The sequence below is a fragment of the Callospermophilus lateralis genome, unplaced genomic scaffold (genome assembly GCF_048772815.1).
Source record: "Callospermophilus lateralis isolate mCalLat2 unplaced genomic scaffold, mCalLat2.hap1 Scaffold_93, whole genome shotgun sequence".
Lineage (NCBI taxonomy): Eukaryota > Metazoa > Chordata > Mammalia > Rodentia > Sciuridae > Callospermophilus > Callospermophilus lateralis.
The window spans coordinates 2,697,828-2,712,053 of NW_027517451.1; the positions used below are offsets into that span (position 1 = coordinate 2,697,828).

Consider the following 14,226-nt stretch of genomic DNA (forward strand, 5'->3'; position numbering starts at 1 on the left):
TATTTCACTCTAATAATTGCTGTGTAATAACAAAACTGACTGATGTTAACAGAATCTGTCTCTTTTGCTGGTGATTTAATTAGGTTACTAAACTGTGTTCTCTAGCCCTGACCTTTTTTGTTTCATATTATTTAAAAATAATACCATTGACTTAGATTATCCAGTATTCAATTCTACCCTGTCAATTTGGTGATGCTCACACATTTGAAAATGGTAGCAAATTACTCCATTTTTATTAACACAATGAGATAGTAATCAGCAGCCCTTTCTGGGGAATGGGGTATTGATCATCACAATCATCATCAACACTGTGCAGAGTATCTGCTCTCTGCCAGATTCTGATGCATTATGACACCCCAACCAAGTGATGCAGCTATGCTTTGAGGTCATACTCTCATTTCAGGGGAGTTTTTCTTAACCACAATGATATACTAAACCATATTTTTAAAATCCTGAATGTAGCTTTCCTTTTTTGGTGGTGCCAGGGATTGAACCCAGGGCCTTGTGCATGCAAGGCAGGCACTCTACCAACTGAGCTATATCTCCAACCCCATATACCTTTCCTTTAAATTCTGTAATTATTTCTTGTGTTATTTTTTCTTATCTGGCCCAAACTTTGCTTTTCCCTGAGACTAACCCACAGGTCTATATTGGCAAAGATGGATCATAATGTCTAGAAGTCTAGGGTTCCTAGTCCTTTACCTTGTGGGATGAAAGTTCTTACAACTCTCTCTCATTGCCTTGCCCTGCCATATCTGCTTCACTTTTTACCTTTCCCTTTCGTTTATGAATGATATTTATTCTGGAAAATAAACAGATATCTTTTAGGCACTTAATCATCAAGTTCTAGCAAATATTTTCCTCCCTGACAGCTGCAACAACAATTTTAAAAAACTAAAATCAATAGAAATATTATGGTCAGAAAACGATCTAGAATTTAAATTCTTAACAGTCTAGATATAAAAAGATTTGGGAATAAATCTAATCTGCACTTGATGACAGCAACAGCATTTGCTTTGTATATTCTTATCAACAAAATTTGAAACGCAAAGTGTGGTCACAATTGAAATTTTAAAAATAATGAGTGGATGTTCAGGTATAGTACTGATAGTACAAGTAGTCTTCTATGATCTGCATTTTGTCTTTCTGCAGTCACAACAGTCTGAAAATGTTAAATAGAAAAGTTCAGAAATCAATAATTCATGTGTTGTAAACCATGTACAGTTCTGAGTTACATGATGAAATCTCAAGTCATCCCACACTGTCCCACCCACTGTATGAATCAGCCCCCTGTCTAGTATATCCACACTCTATGTGCTACCTGAACATTAGTCATTTCTGGGTTATCAGATTGACTGTCAAGCTATTCCAGTGCTTGTGGTCAAAAAGTCTTACTTCACATAATAATGGCCTAAAAGTGCAGAGTAGGGATGCTGGCAGTTTGGATGTGCCAAAGAGAAGACATAAAGTGTTTCCTTTAAGTGAACAGGTAAAAGTTCTTAATAAAAGAAGAAAAAATAGAGAACAGAGGAACCTGGTGCCATGTCGCGACTGATCGTGAAGAACCTCCCAAATGGGATGAAGGAGGAGCGATTCAGGCAACTCTTCACCGCCTTCGGCGCAGCCTCAAGTACACCAAAGATGGCAAGTTTCGCAAGTTTGGCTTCATCGGCTTCAATTCCGAGGAGGAGGCCCAGGCTGCGCTGAACCACTTCAACAAGAGCTTTATCGACACGTCCCGGATCACAGTAGAGTTCTGCAAGTCCTTTGGGGGCCCAACAAAGCCTCGAGCCTGGAGCAAACATGCCCAGAGACCAAGGCAGCCCGAGCAGCCCTCACAAGTCTCCGTCCCCCCGGAAATTAAGAAGGATGACAAGAAGAAAAAGGCCCCACGTGAACTGGAGCAGCTGAAGGAAGATACGGAGTTCCAGGAATTCCTGTCAGTTCACCAGAAGCGGACACAGGTGGCCACTTGGGCAAATGATGCCCTGGACACTGAGCTCCCAAAAGGGAAGAGCAAGCCGACCAGCGACTACTTGAACTTTGACTCCGATTCTGGGCAGGAGAGTGAGGAGGAGGCCGCCGAGGAGGAGCCAGGAGAGCAAGGCCTGGAAGCTAAGGCGGCTGCCCAGCGGGGCATGTCGGACATGGAGTACCTGAAGTCCAAGGTGGTGGCAGCCGAGTCCTCTTCCTCAGAGGAGGAGGAAAGCGAGGACGAAGCCGTAAACTGTGATGGAGGCAGCGAGGAAGAGGAGTCCCCTGCCACCCCCGACCAGCCGGAGCGAGGGAGCCCAGGGGCCCTGCCTGGGATAGGGAGGCCACAGGAGCCCAGAGCCCAGACAGAGAAACCAGCAAACCAGAAGGAACCCACCACGGCCTACACCGTGAAGCTACGGGGAGCCCCGTTCAGTGTCACAGAGAAAAATGTCCTGGAATTCCTGGCGCCCCTGAAACCAGTGGCCATTCGAATAGTGAGAAATGCACATGGGAACAAGACAGGGTACGTCTTCATGGATTTCAGCAGTGAAGAGGAGGTGAAGAGAGCCCTGAAGTGCAATCGGGAGTACATGGGTGGACGCTACATCGAGGTGTTCAGGGAGAAGCAAGTCCCCACAGCCAAGGGGCCACTGCAGAAGAGCACACAGCCCTGGCAAGGCCGGACACTAGGGGAAAATGAAGAGGAGGAGGATCTGGCCGACTGGAAGACTTTTTGTGCGTAACCTGCCCTACACGAGCACCGAGGAGGACCTGGAGAAGCTCTTCTCCACCTATGGTCCCCTGACAGAGCTCCACTACCCCATCGACAGCCTGACCAAGAAGCCCAAGGGCTTTGCCTTTGTCACCTTTATGTTCCCTGAGCACGCGGTGAAGGCCTACGCGGCCGTGGACGGACATGTGTTCCAGGGCAGGATGCTGCACGTGCTACGGTCCACCATCAGGAAGGAAGCCAGTGAGGACGCGGACGTCCATGGCTCCTCCTACAAGAAGAAGAAGGCGTCCGAGGACAAAGCCCGTAGCTCCAGCTCCCACAACTGGAACACACTGTTCATGGGGCCCAATGCCGTGGCCGATGCCATCGCGCAGAAGTACAGTGCCACCAAGAGCCAAGTGTTCGACCAGGAGACCAAGGGCAGCGTAGCCGTGCGCGTGGCCCTCGGGGAGACTCAGTTGGTCCAAGAAGTGCGGCGCTTCCTCATCGACAATGGCGTCAGCCTGGACTCTTTCAGCCAGGCGGCAGCAGAACGAAGCAAGACTGTGATTCTGGCCAAGAACCTCCCGGCAGGCACCCTGGCGGCCGAGCTGCAGGAGACCTTCGGCCGTTTCGGGAGCCTGGGCCGAGTGCTGCTGCCCGAGGGTGGCGTCACTGCCATCGTGGAGTTCCTGGAGCCCCTGGAGGCCCGCAAGGCCTTCCGACACCTGGCCTATTCCAAGTTCCACCATGTCCCCCTGTATCTTGAGTGGGCTCCAGTTGGCGTCTTCTCCAGCACAGCCCCACAGGGGAAAGAGCCTCAAGAAACATCTGCAGAAAAGAACATGGTGGAGCCAGAAACCGTGGCTGATGGTGAGGCCCCAGATGGTGAGAAGCCAGCGGAGGAAGGAACAGAGGCCCCCACAGCCAAGTCAGAAGAGGAGGAGGCAGACGAGGAAGAGGAGGATGAGGAGAGCCTTCCAGGGTGCACTCTGTTCATTAAAAACCTCAACTTCAGCACCACGGAGGAGACATTGCAGCAAGTGTTCTCCAAAGTGGGGGCCGTGAGGAGCTGCTCCGTCTCCAGGAAGAAGAACAAAGCAGGGGCGCTGCTTTCCATGGGGTTTGGATTTGTGGAGTACCGGAAGCCGGAGCAAGCCCAGAGAGCCCTCAAACAGCTGCAGGGTCACATCGTGGACGGCAACAAGGTGGAAGTGCGGATCTCAGAACAAGCCACCAAACCAACCCTGACCTCTGCCCGGAAGAAGCAGCTTCCCCGGAAGCAGACCTCATCCAAGATCCTGGTGCGGAAAATCCCCTTCCCGGCTGACCGCAGGGAGATCCGCGAGCTCTTCAGCACCTTCGGAGAGCTGAAGACGGTCCGCTTGCCCAAGAAGATGACCGGGACAGGCACGCACAGGGGCTTCGGCTTCGTGGACTTCCTCACAAAGCAGGATGCCAAGAGAGCCTTCAATGCCCTGTGTTACAGCACCCACTTGTACGGCCAAAGGCTGGTCCTGGAATGGGCAGACTCCGAGGTGACCCTGCAGGCCCTGCGGCGGAAGACGGCCGAGCACTTCCACGAGCCCCCGAAGAAGAAGCGGTCTGTGGTGTTGGACGGGATCCTGGAGCAGCTGGAGGACAGTGACCATGACGGCGAGGAGCAGACACTTCAGCTGTGAGCTGGCACAGAGGGCTGCTGTGCGAGAATCCCCACCTGTGTCTGTCCAGTGAGCAGTTAGACTAGCAGAAGGACTAACAGAGCAGGCAGCCCAGAGCTGTCCACGTCTGTGGGACCAGGAACCCCGGATTCCTCCAGGGACACCTCCAAGCAGCTACTTAGGCCTCGGGCTCCAAGCCGAGCCTGTCACCAACGCCAGCAGCGTCCACTCCCAAGCAGGGCTGTGGACACATCACAAACCTCACTCCTGGCCAGAAGCGACCCCAGGCTTTGCCCAGAGCCGGGAACCTGCGTGTAGTGCGTCCGTTCCCGCTGCAGCCTGAGGGGAGCTCCCATGGTGGGGCCACACCAGTCCCGGCCAGCGGGCAAGTCGCTGCCCAGCAGAGACGGCCAGGCCACAGCCTGCACCTGAGTCACAGCAGCCACCCTGGCCCGCGACCACAGGCCCGGGCACCCTGGAGTCATGGTCATTGCTCTGTCATTGGGGGTGACCACGGTCAGCGAGCCGAGGAGTAAAGCTCAGGACGTTCCCGCAAAAAAAAAAAAAAAAAAAGAAGGAAAAAAATGTATGCTAATTGTGCTAAGAGCTACATTAAGTTACTCATCTCCTATTGTACAAGTATATAAATTCAACTTTACCATAGGTATGCATATGTGGGAAACAATGATATACATAGGGCTCAATACTATTTGTAGTTTCATGCCTACCATGGAGGTCTATGGAACATATCTCTGCAGATAAGGGAGAAGTACTATATCTGCCTTCAAAACTTCCACCGCTCACCCCTTCTCTGGATTTACTAATACATTAAGCAATAAAGTATATCACTGTTTCTACAAAAATTTGTAGCACATTAAAAGAAACAAGAGCCAACAAACTTAGTAAATATTAAACGAAGCGGTCTAACAGAATAAAGAGAAAGAAAAACATTTTCTGTTGTCATCACTCACATTTTGAAATCCATCTTTCTGTATCCATGGTGAGAAGCTCAATTCTAAGTCACTTTTTAAAATTGGAGAATAAAACTACATTCTAAAACTGAGTCTGCAAGTTTCAAACAACTTTCACTCTTTAACCCATCTAGCCACCACCCCTCTCCCCCTCCATTTTTGGAGCTTCTCCAGACTCTACAGAGCTATGTGACTCATTGTAAAAGGATATTTTAAAGACTGTGAATACAAGAAAAGATATTTGCATCTCTCTAATTTCCAAATAATAAGTTACCATTTGTTGGAAACCTGTTAGGTGCTAGGCATGAAACATTAATTTCCTACTCAATCCACACATTAATCTATAACAGAAACATCATTGCTTTTATGGAAGAGATGAGGCATCAAAGCTCAGACAGTTTAAGTAATTTTTTTCCAAAGGCAGAGAGCAACAGAGGGAGGGTTTGGATGAGTCAGTCTGATTCTGAAGCTCTGAACTTCCTTCCTGGACAGTGCTGCCTCCAGGCAGCGCCCAAGGAGTCCTTGGTCAGGAAGCCAAAGAACTGAATATTTTTTCCTCCTAAAAAAACAGCTCAGACTCTTTCAGAGCAAATTCATCATAACAAGATTAATATTTAGAAGAATACTCGAATTCAGCATTTATTACTATCTTGGTAGCTTTACACTTTAACAAAGACCTCTGAACTTGCTTAGGCATTGCAAAAGTGAAGTCAGTGTTCAGATAAAGCAATTTTACAATAAAAAATGGTTTCAAGTGGTCTTCTTCATCCTTTTCCTATGTGTATACAAAGAGTGCTCTTTTAAAAAGCTGAGCAACTCAGCATGCTACCAAATGATTTTGAGTAACCAAGCAACATCATCTTTGTTGACCTGCAGTGCTTTCTCTTAAATTATTTCTTCTAGGCAGTAATAGATTGAAGTGCATTGGATGCTCCAGTGTCAATTATCTGAATGGGGCTGGATTTGTAATTTTTTATTTTCTGGAAATGTAAAGCTACTTTGCCCTGCCCTGTCTGGTTTTACGCAGAAGTTATTTTTATATAGTAAAGGAGAAGTATCTCCTGGGGCTTCCTAGGCCTGGAATGTGTGATCACTTTTTTCTGCTTCTTGAATCATTTGTTACCTCAGTGTAATGGGGCCTCCAAGAAATTTAATAAGTTCTCAATATCAATTAGTTTCAAAAAATTACTCCTACATCTTCTTAATGCCTTATATTTTAAAGAGCTCTTACCGAAACATAGTCTTTCTTAAATTTACTAATTCCTAATACATTTTATCATATAAGATTGTTTCATTTGATTACTTTAAAATTAAAAGATTGAACTACCATGATGATAATTTGAGCATAATATTGCATTCACATCTCTCAAGGAATTGGGCAGTTTCTCACATTTAAGTCCTTATGGAATTCATCACAATGTCTATATGGTCTGGAACAATTTTCATTCCTTAACCTAATGTTTATAGGTTGTTCATCTACACAATAAGCAGGTCTCCTCTCCAAACTCATCTCTGCTCTACTCAGTAAGGGCTGTTGTTCATGTTGAACACTAGCCGGTTACTTCAACTTTTTTCTTCCTCTCTCAGAGCTAGCTTTTGCTTTTCTTTCTTTTTTTTCCTTCTCTCTCTCTCTCTCTCTCTCTCTCTCTCTCTCTCTCTCTCTCTCTCATTGTAAGAACACTTAATATGAGATCTATCCTTTAAATTTTTACATGTACAGTAAAGTAGTGTTGACTACAGCTATAAAGGCTATATAGATTTCTACAACTTACTCAGATGGCTTAACTGAAACTTTATACCCTCCAATTATTTGCTCTCACTCCTCCTACCCCCACTCCCTGACAAACACCATTCTAACATTCTATTCTACCAGTTTGACTATTGAAGACACTTTGAGTATGTCAAATTAAGTTATGCTTCTTTTCACAAATGGCTTATTTCACTTAGCATGATGTTTTCAGGGTTTGTCCACATTGTCTCACACCTACTTTTTAATCCATTAAAGCCTCTATTTTCTATTCCACAGTTAGTAAATTTTCTACAAAGCCACACTTAGTCAAAACTTTCAGAATTTTTTTAAAAGAAAAGAAAACAAATGATTATTCAGGGGTACTTCTTTATCACTATTTCTTTTCACTCTTTTAAAGATTCTTTCAAAGATGTCATTGACCCTAGGGGAGTTGCCTTTCTTTGGTTCAATCATTTTATTGGGTTCCTGAAAGCTTCTGTAACTTCTCTCACTTAACATCTTCTTCCCCAAGACTTCTGCACTGGTAGGTGCCTCCCTCTGAGCCTAAAATGTCCTAAAATGATGACAACTAAAGAGCCAAATCCATTTTGCAACTTTTAAAATATGTTTTCTGTAACCTGTAATTTCATGATTCCCAAAATTTTATTTCATTCTCATTTACACTATTTGGTCACATTCAGTGACATACCTAGAACCATTATCTATGAAGCCATCATCCGTGCTTGCTGTGGAGAACTGCAGAAAGTATACTCTGTGTTGAAATAATGGTTATGTTTTGAAAGGTTTGAGAAAGCAAAAATAAAAGTAAATACGTAAGTGTCATAAAATTGCCAATTTTGCCAGAGCAACCTGGCCCTCAGAAGCCAGGTGGTTTAATGAAGTATTTCCTCAGGGGAACATTGAATGCTCCTATGGATATATTTGTTGTAGGGAAAACCATGGGTTTAAGAACAAAATACACTTGACTTCAAATCACAGCTCAATCATTTTCTAGCTCTTTGAGATCAAACAAGTTACATAACCTCTCTGAAATTCAGAATCCTATATATGAAAAAAGAAACAAACAAAAAAAAACAAGATTTCAGGGTTATAATGAAGTGTAAAGTCAATGAATATTAAGTGTGTAATAACATATAAGTAGTAGTTGTGCTTATGCACAATTCTCTGGCTTTCATCCATTCTGCTGAACACAACTTATTTCAAGAAAAGGCTACAGCAATTTGGTTATTAAGACATTTAAAATTACATTTATATGTACTATACTCTTTGTCCACCAGGAAAGTTAGTGTTTTAGGCCAGTAAAAGATCACTACTATTTGTGTGGATATTTTGTAAAGGGTAAATGCTAACAAGACTAAATACTAATATCCTAAGCAACATAATATGAAAGCTTTTTTAAGTCCTTAAGGAAATTTTATACATGCTTTAATGAAAGTGGTATGTGTACCAGTTGCAAAGACTGTTCAGCGACACTGGCTTGGCCCTGTGTAAAACGGTGAGAGAAGATGAAATCCGAAGGTAGTGGTATATAAGTAAGCCTTAGGTTTTCTCTTGCAAGAAGGACAATCCTCTCTTCCCTCACTCTAGACCACCACCACCCACCTTCCAGTAAGGTAAAAATTTGATGAGAAGCTATAAGTAATCTTAGAATATACAAGCAGTTTGGCAAATGTAGTTATCTAAAAAAAAAACAAAAAAAAAAACCCGACAACTCTAAAAAGCTCCATCTACACACACATGTTGGATTTGAGCAATTTTCTAGATTATTCCCTACACTGCAGTCCCTTTAATCCCATGGATTACAGAATATCGCATTAAAGCAAAAAACTCTTTAAGTTTTTTCTAAATCAATTCATAGTGAACCCAGGATATTTTAGAGCTTTCACAATGGCAATGTTAAGTGGGAAATATATGAAGTAAGAAATTTAATAAGGAGCTCTGGCTTGCATCTGTGGAAACTTAAACTGACTTGTTAATGTGTTCAAGCCAGTTTTCTCATCTATAAAATGGGGAAAACAGTATCACCTCTCTTTGCCACCATACCTAGTTACCAGACGGAATCTAAGTTGTTGTCACCACCTCTCAGTAATCATGGAAAAGGGACAAGTACTATCTCTGTACAGTATTTTCTAAACATTTAAAGATTACATACACTGACATGGAGTATTTTCACCACGGCTTATAATAAAATACAGTTATACATATGTGGCAAAAATTCTTGTTTTTCATATGCAGACTTATTTATTTTGTGATTTATGTATAACCAGGAAAATCTTCAGATGACTAGATAAATTCCTTTATCAACACTAAAATTGTTGAAATAAATTTGCCATTAGCCTACTATGTGAAAAAGCTTTTTAAATTTTATGTAAATAATCTTTGAGTTTTCATGGTTTGAAATTTTCTGCATCTCACCAAATTGGGAAAAACATGTCAAATTTATATAGGTATGTTACACTTACGGCATTGACCTAGGTAATGATGTACACTACACTTGACCTAGGCATTGACCTAGGCAATGACGAATACAAACATTAGTTAAACACATCTGGAGAGGCAAAGGTAGTGAAAGTATGTGTAGCTCCAGAAAAGGAAATTCAGAATGACCTGGTTGGAGCCAAGAGTGAAATATGTACTATTGGAATCTATTCTGGATTTTCAATACTTAATAAATCAATGAATCATTCATTAATGAGGAAGAGATCGATGAGATTTGGCACATGGCTTTCTTTGGACTGTATTAGAAGTAGAAAAAAAATTGTTCTTGAAAAATAGCCAATTTATTTTCTCCCTTGTGTGAATGCAAGTGTTGGCAAAGGTCCCTGCATCTTGGCAAAGTGAGAGCTATAAGCAGGGGTGCAATAATCATACTTTCATCTTTGGGGTGCAGTGCAGAGGATGGAATACATACAAGGAGAGGAATTTTGTCACTAAGTGTGCGTGCACATGCGCGCACACATACACACACACATCACTAAAGCATCCACTATACTTCAATTTATTAATACCTAGAAAATGTCATGGAGATAGGAAAAAAATGGGTTCCAGTGGAGAGAAAAGTAATGTTAACTCTAAGATTGGAGAGAGAGAGAAAAGATGATCTCAGTTTTGAATAGGAATTTGAATTGAGATGTTTATTAAACATAAAAGTTGATGGAACCAGATCTTGGAAGGGAAGTGTGGGTTGGAGATGTTTGGAAGCAGCATTAACTAATGATTTGTGAGTAAATGAATTCTTCAGGAAGAACAAATCAAGTATGTAATATGAGGGCTGAGTGAAGATCTCTGAGGAACAAAAATTAATAAGCAAATGACAATGAAGGACACTAAAGGCTAAAGAAGATACTGACAAAGAACAAAGAGTGGGCACAGGACCCTGGGGTGGATGGCTAAGCAGTGGCCAAACGAAAACAACATTTCCAGAAGCTTAACATACAGTGTGAAATTATAGACTGAAGAAAAATACGGCCACTGGTGATCGTGTGAGTTGGAAATGTTGTGGACAAATGAGGGAGTATATATTTCAAAGGAGAATTAGATAGGATGTGGCAATGGATTCAGTGAGAAAAGTGACAGAGAAAGAAGAATCAGGGATGATTCCAATGTTTTTAGTCCCCCAAAAAAGAAAATAAATATGTCATTTATTAGAATGAGAAAAAAAATGTAGGCAGGACAAATTAGAAAGGAAGAGAAGACTTGGAATCAATGATTTTGAATACATTTAGTTTGACATCTTCTATTAATTTATGCAAGTAAATGCATCAAACAGGCAAGGGTTTGTGGTGGTGTGTGCCCATGAAGGGAGGAAGGGACAGAAACATAAAAGGAGAGGGAAATAAGAGAGGAGGACAGGTGTACATGTAAGTTGCAGTTTAAGCCCTTGAGGTCAGATGGGAAAAGGTCACCTAGACAATAAGAACTCAAGGCAGCCTGAGATACACAATGCATGCCAGAGGTGGGCACTAAGAACAATCTGTCCTAGAGTGGAGAAGTGTTTTCATTTATTTATTAATTTAATTGACAATATGTGGAATTGCCAACACATGGTAACAATCATAATAAAGCACAACAGCATTGTTTTATCTTTGTTCTTCTTTCCTTCTTTCTTCTTCTTATTTTTTAAAATTTCCTAGAGGAACTGCATTCTCTTTAGTGGCTGCTCTGGAGTGGGACACACTGACTACTCCCTCCTATATAAGGAAGGACCAGAGAAGAAGACCGAGCAAGAATATGGTGTGAAAAAAAAATCAAACCCAAAAACAAAAACAAGAGAGATGGGACACAGAAAGTCTAATGAACAAAGCATTTTATAAAGAAAGGAGAAGTCAACTTGTTAAAGGCTGCTGGTTGGTCTAGTTGAAGGTGGACAGGAATTGATCAATCATTTGCCAAAGAGAATGCAGTTATGGTCTTTGAGCAGAACATCTTTTGTGGAGGAGACAGCAAACACCATCTGAACTTGCATATAAGAGGGAAAGAAGATGAAGGAAATGAATAAGTCAACGTAGACAATTATCTGAGGAGTTTTGTGATTTAAAAAAAGGAATAAAAATATTTGAGTAGTATCCGAATGTAGATTTACCATCATGAGAAGGTTTTACAAGTGAGGAATATATAGAACACTGGTAGAATAATGGGAATGATGTAGGGGCAAGGGAAAAATCAATGTAGACAAGAGTGAGGCAGTGGCAGGTATCATAGGATGGAGTTGGGTGTGAATTTCTGTAAAACAATGGGGGAAAGAAATTAATTATGCTAAAGACAATGGAATTGAGGTTATGGCTGATCACCTTCAGAGAATAATATCACAATTATGACAAAAATTGGGAAGGAGAGTTGGGAGAGAAGAAAGGACAGAGGAGAGAGGAAAGAGGACCAGCACTAGTGAGTGACACAAAACAGGGTCCAGGAAAGAGGTTCAGAAAGCACAGTCCATTTGGTTTTCACAAAATGGTATGTGTTCAGATACCAGAAAGCCTTCCCCATGCCCACCTAGTCTGAGATTTTTTTTCCAAACTTCAGCAGAATCCTTGATTCCTCCTTTAATGCCCATGTTTAGTTGGTAAGTTTGTCTGTGGGTTTATTTTCAGTGTACTTTCCTATTTCCCAACATTATCACTGTGCTAGTCTCAATTCTACGTATTAATTGGCCTTGAATGAATGAGCTGTCTGCCTCCAGGTCCTCCTCAACATTATTTATCCCTCTTACATATGGCAGACCAGATTAACCTTCCTAAACACCTATTTAGGGATGCCATTTTTACCTTCAAGAGCTTTTGGAATCGTCTTATTTTCTGCTTCATCACATCTGAACTTATTGGCTCACCTTTAAAGCTTTCCAGAGTCTAGACTATCTTTTGCAGGAGGAAGTGGCTAGCTTTTCCTACTTTTGTAACTGGTTATTATTAGGTTCTCAGTTTCTTGCTGTCAAACAGTCTTATCAATTTTTTTTAATCCCTAAGTCTGAACCATGTCATTCCCTCCCTCCTTCCTAAGGAGCATGCCAAAATAAATAAGTAAACAAGCAAACACACACACACACACACACACACACACACACACACACACACACTGTAACAAATAAAAGTTTATGTTCCTATACTATTCATCTTCATGTCCTCATACCTTCTTCACTAGCTGTACAAATCCCCAGTTCAGACACTCCCCTAAACAGTACTGAATGTGCTGTCCCTCAAAATGTTATAATTTACCTGGTTTAATGTGACAAATACATTCATTCTGTCTTCCAGGCAGCATATAAAGTTCTTGAGGGTGGGAGACTCACTCTTCTGTCTAAACTCCTAACCACACACTGAACACTGTGCATTCCTCTTGAGTAGTTTCTATAGTCAGTGATGGCAACAGAGGGAGGAATCCTCCAAATAATACTGGAAATCGGATCTTTTTCTCCACTTTATTTTGATTCTGATTCCAATTCCTTGCTCACCTATTAGATGCAAACTTTTTTCCCAAAGGTCAAAGAGTTTAAAATCCTATAATTAGTTTAAAGGAGGAGGCATGTTCTTTAAGGTTATATACTAGCTTTGTTAGAAATCCTTTCTCCTTTTCTTCCTCCTGTACAACATTTAAACACCAAAGAAATGAGTCACCATGCACTGTTTTCTTTTCCCCAGTCCCTTCTTGTGATTGTTTTGTGAATGTGTAAGTCCTATGCATTTAATTATTTGAAGTCCAAACACATTCTTGCTTAAAACAAAAGCTGAAGAGGATGAAAACAAAAGAGTACACAATTATTGCAAAATGGCAATAAAGTCATCTCCCTAAACTTCCTTTGAGAAACATGGTCAAGGAAAATCTGGCTGAGGGATGAAATAAACTGTCAACTTGACTTTTAATTATATGAACTATGATGGTTTGGACAAGAAAATTCTTCAAAGGGTCAAAATCATTTCTATAAATGGGATGAAAACTAAGTGTGAAAGGACTGTTTATTAAAAAAGAATTGAGACTATGTACAAACCTGAATAATACTTTCTTAATTTCTCTTTTTATTTTTTTTCCTTTAAAGTGCTTTTTTTTGTGTAAGCAAAGAGACTGCTGTTAAAAATTATTTTATAACCTTTAAAATGAAAACATTTGCCTATTAAATCTCTAGAGATCCACAATGGTCTATCTCTGAAGCAACATTTGGCCCCTGCTATTCCATTTCACTTCAGCTGAACTTTTATTTTATTTTATTTTTTTACTGTTTTCTATCTACCTTGATTTGCCTAAACCCCTTATTTTCCATCTCTCTGTTTGTTTATATCTTATTAGAAATGTGTAATAGTAACAGTGTTTTGGGGGACTAGAAATAATGATAGACCTATAATTTTAATTCAGAGCAAAAAAGACACTTAGATTAATTCTAAATGCCCACTCAACAACAATGGCCCTATTTGACTAGGAGATACTAGACAGCCTTCCTGTGCCTTCAAAATCCTTAATCTGAAGGAGGAGAGAAAAGAATCAACTGCCACTGTGAGGGGAAGTGATGTGCTGGTGATAGGAGCCAAAAGAAACACAGCAATTAACGTTGTGAAAGAAAGAATTATGAATGCAGTATATCTTATTTTTTATTGTGATATATTTTTTTAAAGTGACTGGGAGACACATTTTGCAGACAAATGCTAAAACAAGGATAATGATCATCTT

General features: G+C 41.4%; 1 pseudogene; it reads left to right on the plus strand.

Moving 5' to 3' along the window:
• Positions 1–1,542: 1,542 nt before the first annotated feature.
• LOC143388934 (putative RNA-binding protein 19 pseudogene) lies at positions 1,543–4,405 on the plus strand (annotated as a pseudogene).
• Positions 4,406–14,226: the final 9,821 nt, after the last annotated feature.